Here is a 16,629-nt window from a genome sequence, read left to right on the forward strand (position 1 = left end):
TTGGAGAATGGCTTGAATTTTTGTACAATTGATTTAGCTCCTTATAAATTTGAGTAATTAGACCTTTGTCAGAGGATTTTGTTATGAAAATTGTTTCCCAATTTGTTTCTTCCCTTCTCAATTTGGTTATATTGGTTTTGTTTGTATAAAACCTTTTTAATTTGATGTAATCAAAATTGTTTATTTTGCATTTTGTGACTCTTTCTATGTCTTGTTTGGTTTTAAAGTCTTTCCCTTCCCGCAGGTCTGACATGTATATTATTCTGTGATCACTTAATTTACTTATGGTTTCCTTCTTTATGTTCAAGTCATTCACCCATTCTGAGTTTATCTTGGTGTAGGTGTGAGGTGTTTATCCGAACCTAATCTCTCCCACACTGTCTTCCAGTTTTCCCAACAGTTTTTGTCAAATAGTGGGTTTTTTTCCCAGAAGCTGGACTCCTTAGGTTTGTCATATACTGTCTTACTTGGGTCACTTGCCCCAAGTCTATTCCACTGATCCTCCTTTCTGTCTGTTAGCCAGTACCACATTGTTTTCATGACCACTGCTTTATAATAGAGTTTGAGATCTGGGACTACAAGGCCACATTCCTTTGTATTTTTTTTTCATTATTTCCCCGGATATCCTTGACCCTTTGTTCTTCCAAATGAACTTTGTTATTTTTTTTGTAGGTCACTAAAATTTTTTTTGGAAGTTCAATGGGGTTTAGCACAAAATAGATAAATAAGCTTGGGTAGGATGGTCATTTTTATTATATTGGCTTGTCCTACCCATGAGCAGTTAATATTTTTTCCAATTGCTCAAGTCTAGTTTTATTTGCATGGAGAGTGTTCTGTAGTTGTGTTCATATAGTTCCTGTGTTTGTCTTGGGAGATAGATTCCTAAGTATTTTATTTTGTCTAAGGTAATTTTGAATGGGATTTCTCTTTCTAATTCTTGTTGCTGAGCTGTGTTGGAAATATATAGAAATGCTGATTACTTATGCGGGTTTATTTTGTATCCTGCAGCTTTGCTAAAGTTGTTGATTATTTCAATTAGCTTTTTGGTTGAGTCTCTAGGATTCTTTAAGTAGACCATCATATCATCCACAAAGAGAGATACCTTGGTCTCCTCCTTGCCTATTTTGATGCCTTCAATTTCTTTTTCTTCTCTAATTGCTACTGCTGGTGTTTCTTGTAAAATGTTAAATAATATAGGTAATAATGGGCATCCTTCTTTCACTCCTGATTTTATTGGGAATGAATCTAGTTTATCCCCATTGCAGATGATGTTAGTTGATGATTTTAGATATATACTGTTTTTTATTTTTAGGAACGACCCTTGTATTCCTATGCTTTCTAGTGTTTTTAATAGAAATAGGTGTTGTATTTTATCAAAGGCTTTTTTTGCATCTACTGAGATAATCATGTGATTTTTGTCTGTTTATTTGTTGATATGGTCAATTATGTGGATGGTTTTCCTAGTATTGAGCCAGCCCTGCATTCCTAGAATAAATCCTACTTCATCATAGTGAATGATCCTCCTGATCACTTGCTGGTATCTTTTTGCTAGTATCCTGTTTAAGATTTTTGCATATATATTCATTAGGGAGATTGGTCTATAGTTTTCTTTCTCCATTTTTGACATGCCTGGCTTTGGAATCAGTAATATGTTTGTGTCATAAAAGGAATTTGGTAGAACTCCCTCTTTGCTTATTATGTCAAATAGTTTGTCTAGTATTGGGATTAGCTGTTCTGTGAAAGTTTGATAGAATTCACTTGTGAATCCATCAGGCCCTGGGGATTTTTTCTTAGGGAGTTCTTTGATGGCCTGTTGGATTTCTTTTTCTGATATGGGATTATTTAAGAAATCTATTTCTTCTTCTGTTAGTCTAGGCAATTTATATTTTTGCAAATATTCATCCGTATCACCTAGGTTGGTATATTTATTGCCATATAGTTGGGTAAAGTAATTTTTAATGATTGTCTTAATTTCCTATTCATTGGAGGTGAGGACCCCTTTTCATCCTTGATGCTGTTAATTTGCCTTTCTTCTTTCCCTTTTAAAATTAGATTGACCAGTACTTTGTCTATTTTGTCTGTTTTTTCAAAGTACTAGCTTCTAGTCTTGTTTATTAGTTTAATAGTTCTATCACTTTTGGTTTTATTAATTTCTCCCTTAATTTTTAGGATCTCTAGTTTGGTGTTCTTCTAGATGGTTTTAAATTGTTCGCTTTTAGGTTTTTGATTTGCATTTCCAATTCATTGATCTCTGTCCTCCCTAACTTGTTAATATATGCACTCAAGGTTATGAATTTTCCTCTGAGTACTGCTTTGGCTGCATCCCAAAAGGTTTGAAAGGAAGTCTCAACATTGTAATTTTCCTCAATGAAATTATTAATTGTTTCTATGATTTCTTCTCTAAATAACTGATTTTGGAGCATCATATTATTTAATTTCCAATTAGTTTTTGATTTGGCTCTCCATGTAGACTTACTGATCATTATTTTTATTGCCTTATGATCTGAAAAGTTTGCGTTTATTATTTCTGCTTTTCTGCATGTGTATGCCATGTTTCTGTGACCTAGTGTATGATCCATTTTTGTGAATGTGCCATGTGGTGCTGAGAAGGTGTATTCCTTTTTGTCCCTATTTATTTTTCTCCATATGTCTATTAAGTCTAATTTTTCTAAGATTTCATTCACCTCTTTTACCTCTTTTTAATTTATTTTTTGATTTGATTTATCTAATTTTGATAATGATTGGTTCAAGTCTCCCACTAATATGGTTTTACTGTCTTTCCTCCTTCAATTCTTCTAGTTTTTCCATTAGAAATTTGGGTGTTATACCATTTGGTGCATGCATGTTCATTAGTGATAATTCCCCATTGTCTATATTTCCTTTTAACAGAATATATTTACCTTCCCTATCCCTTTTGATCTGGTCTATTTTTGCTTTGGCTTTGTCAGATATCATGATTGCAACTCCTGCCTTCTTTCTATCAGTTGAGGCCCAGAAGGTCTTACTCCAACCTTTAATTATAACCTTGTGACTATCAACCTGCCTCATATGTGTTTCTTGAAGACAACATAAGGTAGGGTTTTGGATTCTAATCCATTCTACTATTCATCTACATTTTATGGGTGAGTTTATCCCATTCACATTTAAAGTTATGATTGTCACTTGTGGATTCCCTGGCATTTTGATATTCTCCCCTAATTCTGACCTTTCTTCTTTAGCTATAACCTTTTAAACCAGTGATTTACTTTAGATTAGTCCCCCTAGTCCACTCCCTTGATATGCTTACCTTTCTAGCCCCTCCCTTTTTGTTACCTTCCCCTCTTACCTCTCCTTCCCTTCCTTTTTATACTCCCTCCCCCCCCACTCCTTAATTTCCCCTTCTCTCTTATCCTGTTGGATAAGATAACATTCAAGATCCCAAAGGATCTAGATGTTCTAAGCTCTCAGAGTTGATTTCACTGAGAGTAAGGTTTAAGTAATACAAATTAGCACTCTCTTCCTCTCCTTCTTATAGGAGATTTTCCCCCCTCCCCTTCCCATGTGTATCTTTGTGTGAGAAATTATTCTATTTAGTTTTTTTCTATTTCTTGAAGTATATCTTAGTACCATCAACGATTCACCCATGCCCCTTTTCTTTCTTTCACCCCCCTTTTTTCCATATTGTCTTAATGCCCCAATCATTCCCTATGTGTGATTCTTCTAACTACTCTAATGATGCATAGAATTTTTGAGAATTACACATTACATTTTCCCCACATATTAATATAGATAATTTGGTATAAATGTAGTCCTTATAGAAGAGAGTTTGAATAAAAGAAAAAAATAATATTTTTCTCCTTTTCCCTTTCTTTTATATTTACCTTTTCAAGTTTTCCTTGATCTTTGTGTTTGGATTTCAAACTTTCCACAGAGCTCTGGTCTTTACAAAAACTTGGAAATCTTCTATTTTGTTGAATGCCCATACTTTCCCTTGGAATTATATAGTCAGTTTTGAAAAATAGCTGATTTTTGGTTGAAGACCCAGCTCTCTTGCCTTTCTGAATTTCATGTTCCAGGTCCTTAAGATTGTTCAGAGTGGAATTTGCAAGGTCTCTTGTGACCCTGATTGGCATTCCTTTATATCTAAATTGTCTTTTTCTGGCTTCTTGTAAGATTTTTTCTTTTGCTTGAAAGCTTTGGAATTTGGCAATTACATTCCTGGGAGTTGTCTTTTGGGGCTTTAGTGTAGAGGGTGTTCTGTGAACTCTTTCAATGACTGTATTTTCCCCTTATTATAGAACCTCTGGGCAGTTATCTTTGTTGATATCTTGTATTATGATGTTGAGATTACTATTTATTTCTGGCTTTTCTGGTTGGCCAATTATTCTCAGATTGTCTCTCCTTCCTCCATTTTCAGGTCTGTAACCTTGTCAGTGAGATATTTTATGTTATCTTCTAATTTCTTAGTTTTTTGGCTTTGCTTTATTAATTCTTGCTCTTTTCAAGATCATTGTCTTCCAGTTGCCTGATTTTGACCTTTAAAGCCTCGTTTTTCTTTTCTGTTTGTTCTATCCTGCTATTTGAGGTTTGAGCTGTTTCTGTAGTTGTGTTTTTTTGTGCTTCTGATTGCTGAGTTCCTTTTGTATTATTTCCCATTTTTCCTGCCAGAAGGATTCCATCTTTTTGATAACTTCCAATTTAAATTCTTTAAGAGCTTGTGGACAATTTCCATTTCTTTTGGAAGGTTTTGGAGCATTCATTTGCTCTTCCTCTTCTGCTACTTCCTCTGTTTTTTTTGTATGTTTTCCCTCCATAAAATGTATCCAAAGTTACCCGCTTCTTCCTGCTTTTCTTGGTGTTGGAACGTTGGGGTTCTTGGGTACAGTTTGCCATCTTTGTCTTTTGTTTGTTTGTTTTTTCCCCCTTCCTCCCCTTCCCAGTCAGAAATCTGAATGAGTAGTACTTGCCCTCAGTATATGGGTCTAATGGTCAAGGCTTTATTCTCAGGCTAATTCTAGGTTCTCTGAAGCTGTGCTCTCTTCCCCGGGAGGCCCAAGGACTTCCCTCCCCTGCCTGCCAGCGTTTTGGCAGTTAGTGCTCTCAGAAACTCTTTGGTGGTCTTAGCTAATTCCCAAGACATGTAGGTGCCCCTTGCTCACATTAGGGGATCCCTTCGCGCACTTGGTGATTAAAGCAAGCTAGTTCTTGGTGTCTGAGATTTGTGCTCCCCTAGCCCACCTGCCAGGGTTTCGGGTGTTAGTACTCTCAGGAGAAGGACCATATCTTATTCAGGTCCCCAAACCTAGGGCTGCCCATTGTTCAGTCCTGGGGTGCCCCTCCCTCACTTGTTGATTCTGGCCAGTGCTGACTTTAACTCTGTCTCCAGCTGTTTGGTGGGGGAGGGGAGAGTGGGTCAGATTTTTGTTCCCTTATATTGTGGAGGTGCCGGAATCCCACCTACCTTCAGAGCTTTGCCTTGTTGTGGGGTCTTTCTGTTCTTATGAGGATGGTTGTTTTTTATTTTGGGAGGGTCTTTTGCAGTCGTCTTTGTCATTGGGTCTGAGGAGAGGAAGCAAGCCGCATCTATTCTGCAGCCATGCTTACCTGAAAGTTTCCGCATGCAATCTCTTTAGGGTGTGTAGGCTCATGACAGCTACATGATGATGTCTGCTCATCATGTCGTTGCTGCTAGGCACTGTCAAGTATAGTTCCACAGAGCATGTGGTTGGGGAGCTACTTTTGACTTCTAGCTTTTGGCTTATCAGGAGTTCTTGGTTAAGTTTCTATCACTTTTTAAATAAGAGTATGCTATTTCTCTTAGCCCAAGCCTAGGGGGCTTTAAAATCAGGGCTCTTTAGCAAGGCAGAAGGCTCATACATACAGTCATAGACTAGAGAAAGATATTGGGCTGATTTTTCTCCCTTCAAAGTAGAATTTGTCAAATATCAAAACCTTAGCCATGGCAGGCTTTTCATCTCCAAAAGAAGGATGTTTACCTGATGGATCAATTTCTTTGGAATCCTGAACAGTCAGTTGAACTGTGCTATCACATATTAAAGCTATTTTTTCATCTCTACCAACTACTGACCATGAGCAATCTCTATTTCCAGCCCCTCTGACTACCTTTTATTTAATGCCTAATCCCCACAATGTCTCCATTCTTCATGCTTTTTAGGTGTTGATCTTCCCACAAACCATAAATGACTATTTGGACTTGAGACTCTTTCAATTTCCTCAAACTTGAAATCTTCAGACTTCCTTACAAATGAATGAGAGGGTAAAAGACAGAGAAATAAAAGCCCTAAGTGAAGCTCTTTAATTCTTTGTTTTAAATTCCTTCTATAGTAATAGTCACTGTGATGATAGTTAGACTTTATATAGAGATTTAAGGTTTACAAAAATCTTGACAAATATTATATCATTTGATCCTCATAAGAACCTTGGGAGGCAGATGCTGTAATTATCCTTATTTTATGGATGAATAATTTAAGACAAGTGAAGGTGAAGTTACTTGCCCAGGGTCACACAGTTAGAAAGGGTCTGAAGCCATATTTGAATTCACTTCTTCTTGATTATGACTCTAGCTCCTATACTACCTAACAGTATGCACACACACACACACACACACACACACACACACCCCAAGTCTTTCTAGGATTTAAGTGCCATACCACCATAGAAATGTAACATTTTAGAGATATAACAAAAAGCTTGGTACATTTCTTCGTAGTTTTGTTAAATGTTTGCTGAGGGAACACTTTCTTTTGGGTTAGAGGACTACATTAGATCTAAATGTTTCTTACCCAAGAACTAGAAAATGAAAATAGTGCCTGGTGGACTGAAACAAATTGTTTTGGCCTGAGGTTATGTGACCTCACAGAAAAAGTGCTAACGAATTGAAGGACATATACACAAGCCATTAAATGGAAGAAGGCTGTTTTCTTCCTATTTTTAAACATAGACATATGGATCTCCATAAAAAGGAAATAAGTATTGCACATTTTATGGCCATGTAAAGGTTCAGGAAATTTGTGCCAACATGGATTCACAGGTTTAAAACTGGAAGAGAATAAAGAAATGAGCTAGTCTAAGTTGCTTATTTTATTGGCAACTGATGGTCAAAAGAGGTGAGAGAACAGACTAAAAGAAAATTTTAAAAAGACAGGAGAAGAAAAGAAAGGACTTGGAATCTGGAGATCTCTTTTCCTTGTACTGCTGTTGTCTAGCTGGGAGAATCTGAGCAGTTCTTGTCCCTCTCTCTTATGTAGCTCATTTTCAGATGGTCAGATCATCAGATTTAGAGCTGTAATTGATATGACAAATTATCAATTGTAACTCCCTCCTTGTACTGTTGAAGACAGGAAGGCTGAGAGAGGTTAGGTGCTTTGTCCAGAGTTACAGAAGTAGTAGGTAGGAGACCTGGGATTTGAAAGCAGTCCTTCTTGAATCTCAATCTGGGACTCTTATTACTATGCCACCCCACCCCCAGACTGTGAGAATATTGCTAGTAATTACCAGCCCTATTCTCAAGGGTGCATTAAAAGCATGGATGACTCAGCCATGTTCAAGAGTATAAAATGCTTTCTAAGGGATGCTTGCTTTGCCCTTAAGAACCTCAAGGCTATATAATAACAATAAAATACTGTTTAGTGCTCTTGAACAAGTTGAGGGGTAGACTTAAAGGAAGGGTAAGATACCCTGGCTCCTTATTTTCTAGTTTGAATGCTGGAATAAGTAGATAAAATTCTTTTTAAGTTCACCCCCTTTCCCTTGCTTTCCCTTTGATCTTTTTTTTTTTAATCTCTCTTCCCGGCCTCCAACTTCCTCTCTTAAGCTTGAATTAGAACACTGGAGGCTGGTGATTGATTATATTTCCCTTTTTTCCTGTTAGTAAGTTCTGTGAGGGCAAGGATTTTGTTCTTTGTTAAAAACATTGCTAAGCAGTGCTTATCATACTGTGGACTCTAACTGACTAGAGGAAACTTTCCATATGTAAAATTTATTCTTGTATTTGATAATAATAGCTGTCATTTAAGCACCTGACAAATATGTGTTTTGTTCTCTCAACAACTGTGAGAGGTATGTGCTATTATTATTCTATTTTATAGATGAAGAAATTAAGGCAGACAGAGATTGTGTGATTTTCTTGGGGCCACATATTAAGTGTCTGAGGTCAGATTTGAACTTATCTTCCTGATTCTAGGTCTCATGCTCTTTCCAGTAGCTATGTAACTGACAGGAGAAAAGCCTGAGGCAAAGAAATACTAAAATCACTTGCTTAAGGCCATGCAGTTAATGATGTGCTATTATTCTCTCAATCCCTGTACTCCTATACTCTTTCTCTTGTCTAACATGTCTAATCAGTCATTGAGTTTGATTATATATCTGTTCAATATTGAGTTCTTTCCCTATCTTTCCACTACCACCACCATACTACAGGCTTTCATTATCTTTCTGTTGGATTCAGAAGCTAATAATGATTTGTTTCCCCCAACCTCATTTTATTCTACACTTTGATGCCATATTTGCCTTCTAATCCTATGTCTAATCGCTCACTCATCTTCTGAGAAACCTTCAATATATACTCACTGGCTATTGAATAAAATCCAAAATCCTCAACTGAATCTTCAAAGGTTTTCACAGTGTGTCTCAAAGCTATCTTTCCAACCCTAACAAATGCTATGCCTTCCCCATGACCTCTCTGCTTAAGCCAAACCAGATTTCCATTCCATGGACCATATACAAATTCCTGCAATGCTTGACTTTCAGGGCCAAGATTAAATTCAATTGACTCCATGATTTCTCCTCATGGAATTAAACTCTTTCTCATATAAATTCCCATCACACCTTGTTCTGACCTTTCCATCTTCCTCCATTGAAGATGAAGACAGCTCAAACCTCATGGTTTGGGGATATACTGATTGGATCAGGCTGTGTCAGAGCCACTCTTTTGTATTAAGCTTTGTTTTAAACAGAGTCTTTATTTCAGAGTTAGACTTCTCTTTCTTGTCATGAGGTCCAGAAAGAGTTGAGTACATGTCAGAGCCTAGAGTGATGACAGTGGGCTTTGTTTCTTGGACAGTATCTATATTTTGAAGTTTAATATGATTACTTCATATCTCTGGATCTTTGTCCCCATAGCTGTAAATGAGATAATATGAGGCCTCTTTAAACTCTAAATACTATGATTCTAGAGCTTAATTCTGGCCATGATAAATGAATATAACTATGAAGAATCATCTATTTTATGGTTCATTAAAGAGTGAGTAACTCTGAGAACTTTGCAGAGCCAATATGATTACAATGACAATCCTACCTAAACTAATCTACTAAGTCAATAGCATCCAAATTAAATCATCAAAAAATAATTTATTGAGCTAGAAAAAATAACACAATTCATTTGGTAAAAACAAAAGATCAAGAATATAAAAGCAATTAATAAAAAAAGGAAAGGGTGGAAGTTTATCAGTAGCACATCTTGAAATATTTTATAAAGCAGTAATGATTAAGACTATATAATAGTGACTGGGAAATAGAAAAATAGATAATTGAACAGAACAGATATGCACCAAATAATTGTAAAAAATTATAGTTGCTCTGTGTTTGACAAAAGTAAAGATTTAAGTTTTTGGAATAAGAATTCACTAACAAAAAAACAGTCTGGTAGAAACTAAATATAGAACAATATATTATACTGTTTATCAAGAGAAGAGTAAAATTAATATATGATCTATGCTTAAAGGGAGATATAAGAAAATTAAAAAAACCCAAATATATTACCTATCAAATTCATGAATAGTAGAAGAATATATGAATAAATAAGATAGAAAGCACCGTGAGATATAAAATGGATAATTTTTAATACATTAAACTGGATAGTTTTTTCATAAATAAAAGAAATGCAGCCACAATTAGAAAGAGAGCAATAAATTGGGATAACATTTTCTAGACAATTTCTAACATCTTATATCTAAAATATAGAGAACTTTGTGAAATATATAAGAATATGAGCCATTTTCCAATTGAAAATGGTTCAAAGATACAAATAGATAGTTTTTGGATGAAGAAATCAAATATGTATGAAAAATGCTCTAAATCATTATTATTAGAGAAATGCAAATTGAAACAATTCCAAGATATGTCACACCTATTAGATTGTATAAAATGATAAAAGGGCAAAATGATAAACTTTGGAGGATGTGGAAAAATGGGGATACTAATACATTTTTGGTGGAACTGTGAACTGTGAACTAATTAAACCATTTTAGAGAGCAATCTGGCATTATGCTCAAAGATTTATAAAACTATACCTTTTGACCCAGCAATTCCATTATGAGTATTATTTCCTAAGGTAATCAGGGAAAAATGAAAAAAAAACCTATATGTTCTAAAATATTTATACTAGCTCTCTTTGAGATGGCAAAGAACTGGAAATTCAAGGGGTGCTTATCAGTTAGGGAATGACAAAACTTAAGATTATGAAGAAATTCTACCATGTAGTAAGAAATGAAGAACAGATTAATTTTGGAAAAAACATGCAAAGACCTACATGCATTCATGAAGAATCAAACTAGTAGAATAAAGGGAATATTATATAAAAGAACAGAAATATTGTTTGAAGAATGACACGCATGTCCATTAAGAGAAAGAGCTGATAAATAGAATTCAATAAGACATATTATTATATACATATATCTTTTTGTCAAATGATGCTTTCTGTGGTGGAGGCAGGTGAGGAAGGGAGAGAGTTAATTGGATGTTTTAACATAACAAGCAAACAAACAAATAGATGAAAATTTTAAAAAGGGTGGATATATGAGGTAGAAGCTATCAAGGGAACATTCACAAACTGAACCTAACAAAGAGTTTTGGGATTTCTTTTCTCAATAAAGAAACAAGATTAATTAAATAAGCTTTGTGAGTAAATGCTTTCTCCTCCACAAGGGAGGCTGACATACTGTTCTTGACTTTTCTTTCATGAAATTTAAGTTAGGTTTAGATCTGAAAGTTGCCCATATTGGTAATGTTACCAGATTTCTATTTTAATAACATATGTCTCAAAGTACTGCATGAAGTAGAAATGACACTAATGAAGACAAATAAAAAATGATCTGCTGGATTACCTCAAGTGTATAGAGAGAAGTTCTATGCTAGATGTGTCATAATTTTGAGAGTATTAAAAATGGATTATCAAGATAATTCAAAGAGGGATATATAAGATAATTAGAAAGAATCCCAGACAGTATTCCTGATCTAAGAGGCAAAGGAAATTAACAACTACTAAGTGCTCCTTTATGGGGATTTTTTCAATCCCCATAAAATCTTTATGACAATGGTCCCCATATATGGTAAGGGCATCATTGAAGAAAATATGGTAAATGAACGAGAAGAGTTTTACAATGTCCTATATAGAAAGCCATATTTTTATAGTCACAATTGACTGATAGTTATAGAGAATAGAATATTTCCCTAATGATTTCACAAGTTACCAATTGTCTGCTATTAGCAACACCTCTTAAATCTCTCCTGTTCAGAAGATACAATTCTAGTTCCAATCCATGCAATGAAAATTCTACAGTAGTCTCCTGGTTGTTCTTTTTTTTTTGTCTCCAGCCTCTCCCTTCCGCATTCCATTCTCAATATAGCTGTCAAAAGGATATTTCTCAAAACAAGGATCTGACTATATTAGTATAAACTTCATGGCCCTCTATTGCTTGTGTACTAAAACAAAATCCTTCTCTTTGTTAGCTGTTCATTCAAAAAAACCCTTACCTTCTATCTTAGAATCAAGTACCATTTCCAAGGCAAAAGAGCAGTGAGCTAGGCAACTGGGATTAACTGACTTGCTCAGGGTCACACAGCCAGGAAGTGTTTGAAGTCAGATATGAACCCAGGACCTCCATCTATCCACTGAGCCACCTATTAAGCCAGAGGGTCACCTCTGTCTTTGAACTCCCTAACTTCTTTTAAGGCTCAGATTGAATTCTATCTTCTAGAAAAAGTCATTTATTGATTTATTAGTGCTCCACTTATTGAAATTACTTTGTATTAAGTAAGTACATATTTTGCATTTTTGCATTTATGTATCTGTTTATCTATCAATTTCTTCCTTCTCAAGTAGCAGATAAGCCTCTTGAAAGCAGGGATGATTTCATTTTTGCCTTTGCATATTGTTTAGCATGTCACTTGACATTAAGTCCAGGCTTAATAAATATTTGGTGAATTGAATTGAATTATAAAGGCAAATTTCATTTATTTGAACAAAATAGCCTTAAAGGCTCTACTCAACATGACATTTATGGATGTTAGATTACTTGATATATCCAATAACAATAATTATGTAGTACAGTAGATAGGGCTCTAGGTCTAGTGTCAATTAGAACTAAGTTCAAGTTTGTCCTCAGACACCTTTTTAGCTATGTGACTCTGGGCAAATTATTTAACCTGCCTCAGCCTCAACTGCAAAATAAGACAGACATTGTGTCTGTGCATTAAGGTCCAGAACTTTTTAGAACCTTCAAATGATAGCCATAATTATTCAACAAAGACTTTTCTACTAATAAAAGGAAAACCAAGTGTATGGAGGCTGTCTACACAAGCCACTACAGAACATTCTATAGTCAATGGCTGTATTTGGGTCACAGAGCTAGCTACACTTTGTACATCTGACTGCAGTTCTAAATCTGTTTGAGTTTAGTTAGATGCATATTCAGTCACAATAAACTATTTCTGAATGTTTTCCCTTCTTCTTCCTCCTCCCCTTTCTACCCTATGTCTCTGAGGGGTCTCCCTGAGTTTACCTACTCATGATTACAGACAGTTGTAAAGAACACTGTCAATTTCTTCCTCTGACTCAATCAATTAACAAGGGAAGCTTGTATTAAGCACTTACTCTGGGCCAGAAAATGTCCTAAGTTCTAGGAGAAATATCAGACTCCACTGATCAGGACCAGAGTGTTCTATCCTGACAATGCCAATGCCTGGAGATCTGGACTAGCAAGCCTCCTAGCATGGGGGTTCTCAGAATAATTGCTCAACTGCAGAAACTCAGTGGGATTGAGGGCTACTGTTGCTATTATTGGAATCTATCACTTTGTTGAGTACCTAAAATAGATTAGCAACAGGGTTAGAAATAGTTGCAATATGTACTTTTGTTAATTAGAATCCTAAAATGATATGTTTAGCAGGGAAAATGATTTGTGTATGCAAGTCAAAAGATTAATGTTGAAGGGACTAAAATAGTTTACTTTTCATGTGTCTATAAAGCATGAGGTTTAGACATCTTTATTTTAATTAAAACTGGAAGAGTGGGGCAGCTGGGTAGCTCAGTGAATTGAGATCCAGGCCTAGAGATGGGAGGTCCTAGGTTCAAATCTGACCTCAGACACTTCCCAGCTGTGTGACCCTGGACAAGTCACTTAACCCCCATTGCCTAGCCTTTACCACTCTTCTGCCTAGGAGCCAATACATAGTATTGACTCCAAGATGGAAGGTAAGGGTTAAAAACAACAACAACAAAAACTTGAAGAGGCTTGAAGGTCATATAATCTAACCCTTGGTTTTATAGAGAAAACAATTGCTAAGGGACTTGATTTATTTCCCTTTGGGAACAGAAGTATTTTGTGACTAGATTATTTTGATTTGGTCTAACTCTCTCACTTTAGAGCTTAGAAAATTGAGAACAACAAAGGTAGTGATTTTTTTAATGTCACAAAACTTGTTTGGGATAGGGTCTCAATAAGAACCCAAATCAAAGGACTTCTTTCTCTTGCTACCACTTAATTGAAATCAGGGCCTCTGGAATTCCCAAGGCTATATCTAATCCTGGACATGTCTTTCTTGGGATGGATACTCATTTGCCTAAGATCAGGACAAAATAATCATAAATCTAGGCTTTGACTTGCCTATAGGTAGGATATATGATTTGGCTACTATATTCAAATGGACATATGGCAATTGGGGTAGATATTGGAGCAAGTCACCACTTCCCTCAATAATTTTTGATTAGCAGCTTAAAATATTCCTTACATGATTCATAATTGGAAAGGAAAAAAAACAACTGAGGTAAAGTGTATGGAGGGAGGATTAGTTCCCTTTCATACACTCATTGAGTCATTGACTCTTTTGGCTCTGCAGGTTGCAAGGATATTCTTCCTTATTTCCAAACTGCAAACCTTTAATCCCTGAATAATAAATATATGTTTGGAAGCAGATCCTACAGCTCCCAGATGGTTGAACATATTCAAGAACATTAACTGAGCATGGTCCATGGAATGGCCAATTTAACTTGGTATAGAGGAGAGGCAACATGGTGTATGGTATGGAAAGACAGATGGTCTTATAGCCAGGAAGACCTAGGATTCTCAAATCCAGTCTGTAACAAATGCTGGCTGTTTGACAAAGGGCTTGTCACTGTAAATTTAACATTCACTGCCCTAGGCCACAAAGACAATATTTTGCAAACAAAATGGCATCTAAATTGATATAGAGAGTCTCCTTATCTTAGAGTTTCTTATACCAGTGAAGGAAAATTAAATCTTCATCTATTCATAAATATACACATTGTTATAAGCAAATGTACCCTCACAGGACACAAGAAAACACATTCTCTCTCTGTCTCTCTGTCTCTCTGACTGCCTCTGTAGGTCTCTGTCTCTCTTTCTGTCTCTCTCCAGACTTTCTTTCCCATGTCATAGAAACTTCTTCACCTTGGAAGCTCATTCTGTGACTGAATTATTTCCTACATTGGAAGTACCTCTGCTCAAAGGCCTCTCTGTTTGATTAGTTGGTGCTTGCTCAAACCCTGATTTAAAGGTGAATGTTTAGGTCAACCATGTCTTCATTTCTCTCCAGGACACATTCCTGACTCTCCACAGTACTGTCTCTATCATGGTTAGAACCTGGGTACTTTTGTCTCTATCCCAACCCTTCCACCTGTCCCCCCCCCCACCTTCCTTTTATGTATTGTCTTCCTCCACTTAGAGTTTAAATTCTTGGATAGAGATCTCTTTTGTATTCTCGGTACTTAGCACAGTGCCATGAACAATAAACACGTAACAAATGCTTGTTAGACATGAAACAAGTGGATAGAGTGCCAGGTCTGGAGATAGGAGGTTCTGGATTCAAATTTGACCTTAGACACTTCCTAGATATGGGCTTCTGTGCAATTAATTCACAACCCCAATTGCATAGCTCATGCCACTTTACCCAACCTCAGCATCAATTCTAAAACAGAAGATAAGGGTTTTTTTGGTAAGAAATTGGCCTGATACTTATACCCATTTTGTTATATAAATATATGAAGTGATAAAGACTATTTACATTTTTATGTGGGAAAATCTGCTAAGAGTATTAAAAATAGAGCTAAATATTTTATGTTAAATAAATGTAATACATAATAACTAAAAGGAACAAAAAGATAATTATCTAGAAATTCAAGAATGGCAATATTTAAGGGGTAATATTTGAACCTACATTTATTTTTGTTAAATTGTTTTTCAGGAACTGAGGTAAAAAAAAGAGAAAAGAAAAGCTGCTGAATTAAAAAAAAACCTGCCAAACAAATGGAAATTCTTAAATGGAACAGGAATTTAATTAGAGCATGCCTTTGCCTGCAGCAAAGGTATAGTTTATTTCACAGAATAAATAATGAAGTCTCCTCTTTAAAGAGATACAACTTTTATAAGGCTTTGAAAATAAATGAGGCTTCATAAAAATTTACATCTAAAGCAGCAAAAACAATAAATGTCACTATTTAGAGTATGTATCTTTATTAAGAATGTCAAATATATACCTGGTATTCTAATTATGTAGTAGTCTAATTATGATCTCAATTGAATAAACACTTTTGAGAAATAGCTTAGCAATTATATCTGCTTTATTGCATTTTCTCTGTTTAGCTTTTACCTTTTAGATAAAAATGAAGCAGAGATACAACTTAACAATTCATAGAACTCTAAGAGATTTGCATTTTGTAATTTTTCTTTAAAAGTGGGTGAGGGATTTTGAAAGACTTGGACCTAAGGTCAATTATCAATAAACATATATTAAGAACTTATTATGTATTGGGAAATGTGCTTAGTCTTTATGGATACAAATATGAAAAGAAAACTCTTTGCTATCAGGGAATTTATGATTTAATGGATGAAGAAAGTATATAAACAGAATTTGAAAAGGTGGGATGGGGTAGATACCCAATGGAGGGGGACCTAGTGGAAAAAAAACAGTCAGAGAAGTCCCAAAGTTGTGAAGCAAAATAAGAAAGATGTCTGGATTGAGCTCTTTACTTAAATGGAAGTTGGAGATCATGACTCTACCCTTCAATAAGAGTGGCAAAAAGTGGTCATGAGACAGAACATGCAGCCTGTGAGATTTTACAGAATGATGAGGTTATCCAAATTCTGGTGGCAATCCTGGGACACTGTGTGAAGTCAGTCAGAGAAGTACCAAAGTAGAGCAGCCAGGTGAGAAATGAGGGCAAAGAGAAGGGAGGAGGAGAGAACGAATGATAAAAAGGAGAAGGAGTAGGAAGAGGAGGAAGAATTATCATTGACTTTAAACCTGGATTGTGCTTTTTACAAACTAAGCCTCTGGGTTTGACTTTCCCTATTGAGGGAGTTAGATTACATGTTTGCTAATATTCCTGCCATT

Source organism: Monodelphis domestica, chromosome 5, assembly GCF_027887165.1.
Source record: "Monodelphis domestica isolate mMonDom1 chromosome 5, mMonDom1.pri, whole genome shotgun sequence".
NCBI classification, from domain to species: Eukaryota; Metazoa; Chordata; class Mammalia; order Didelphimorphia; family Didelphidae; genus Monodelphis; species Monodelphis domestica.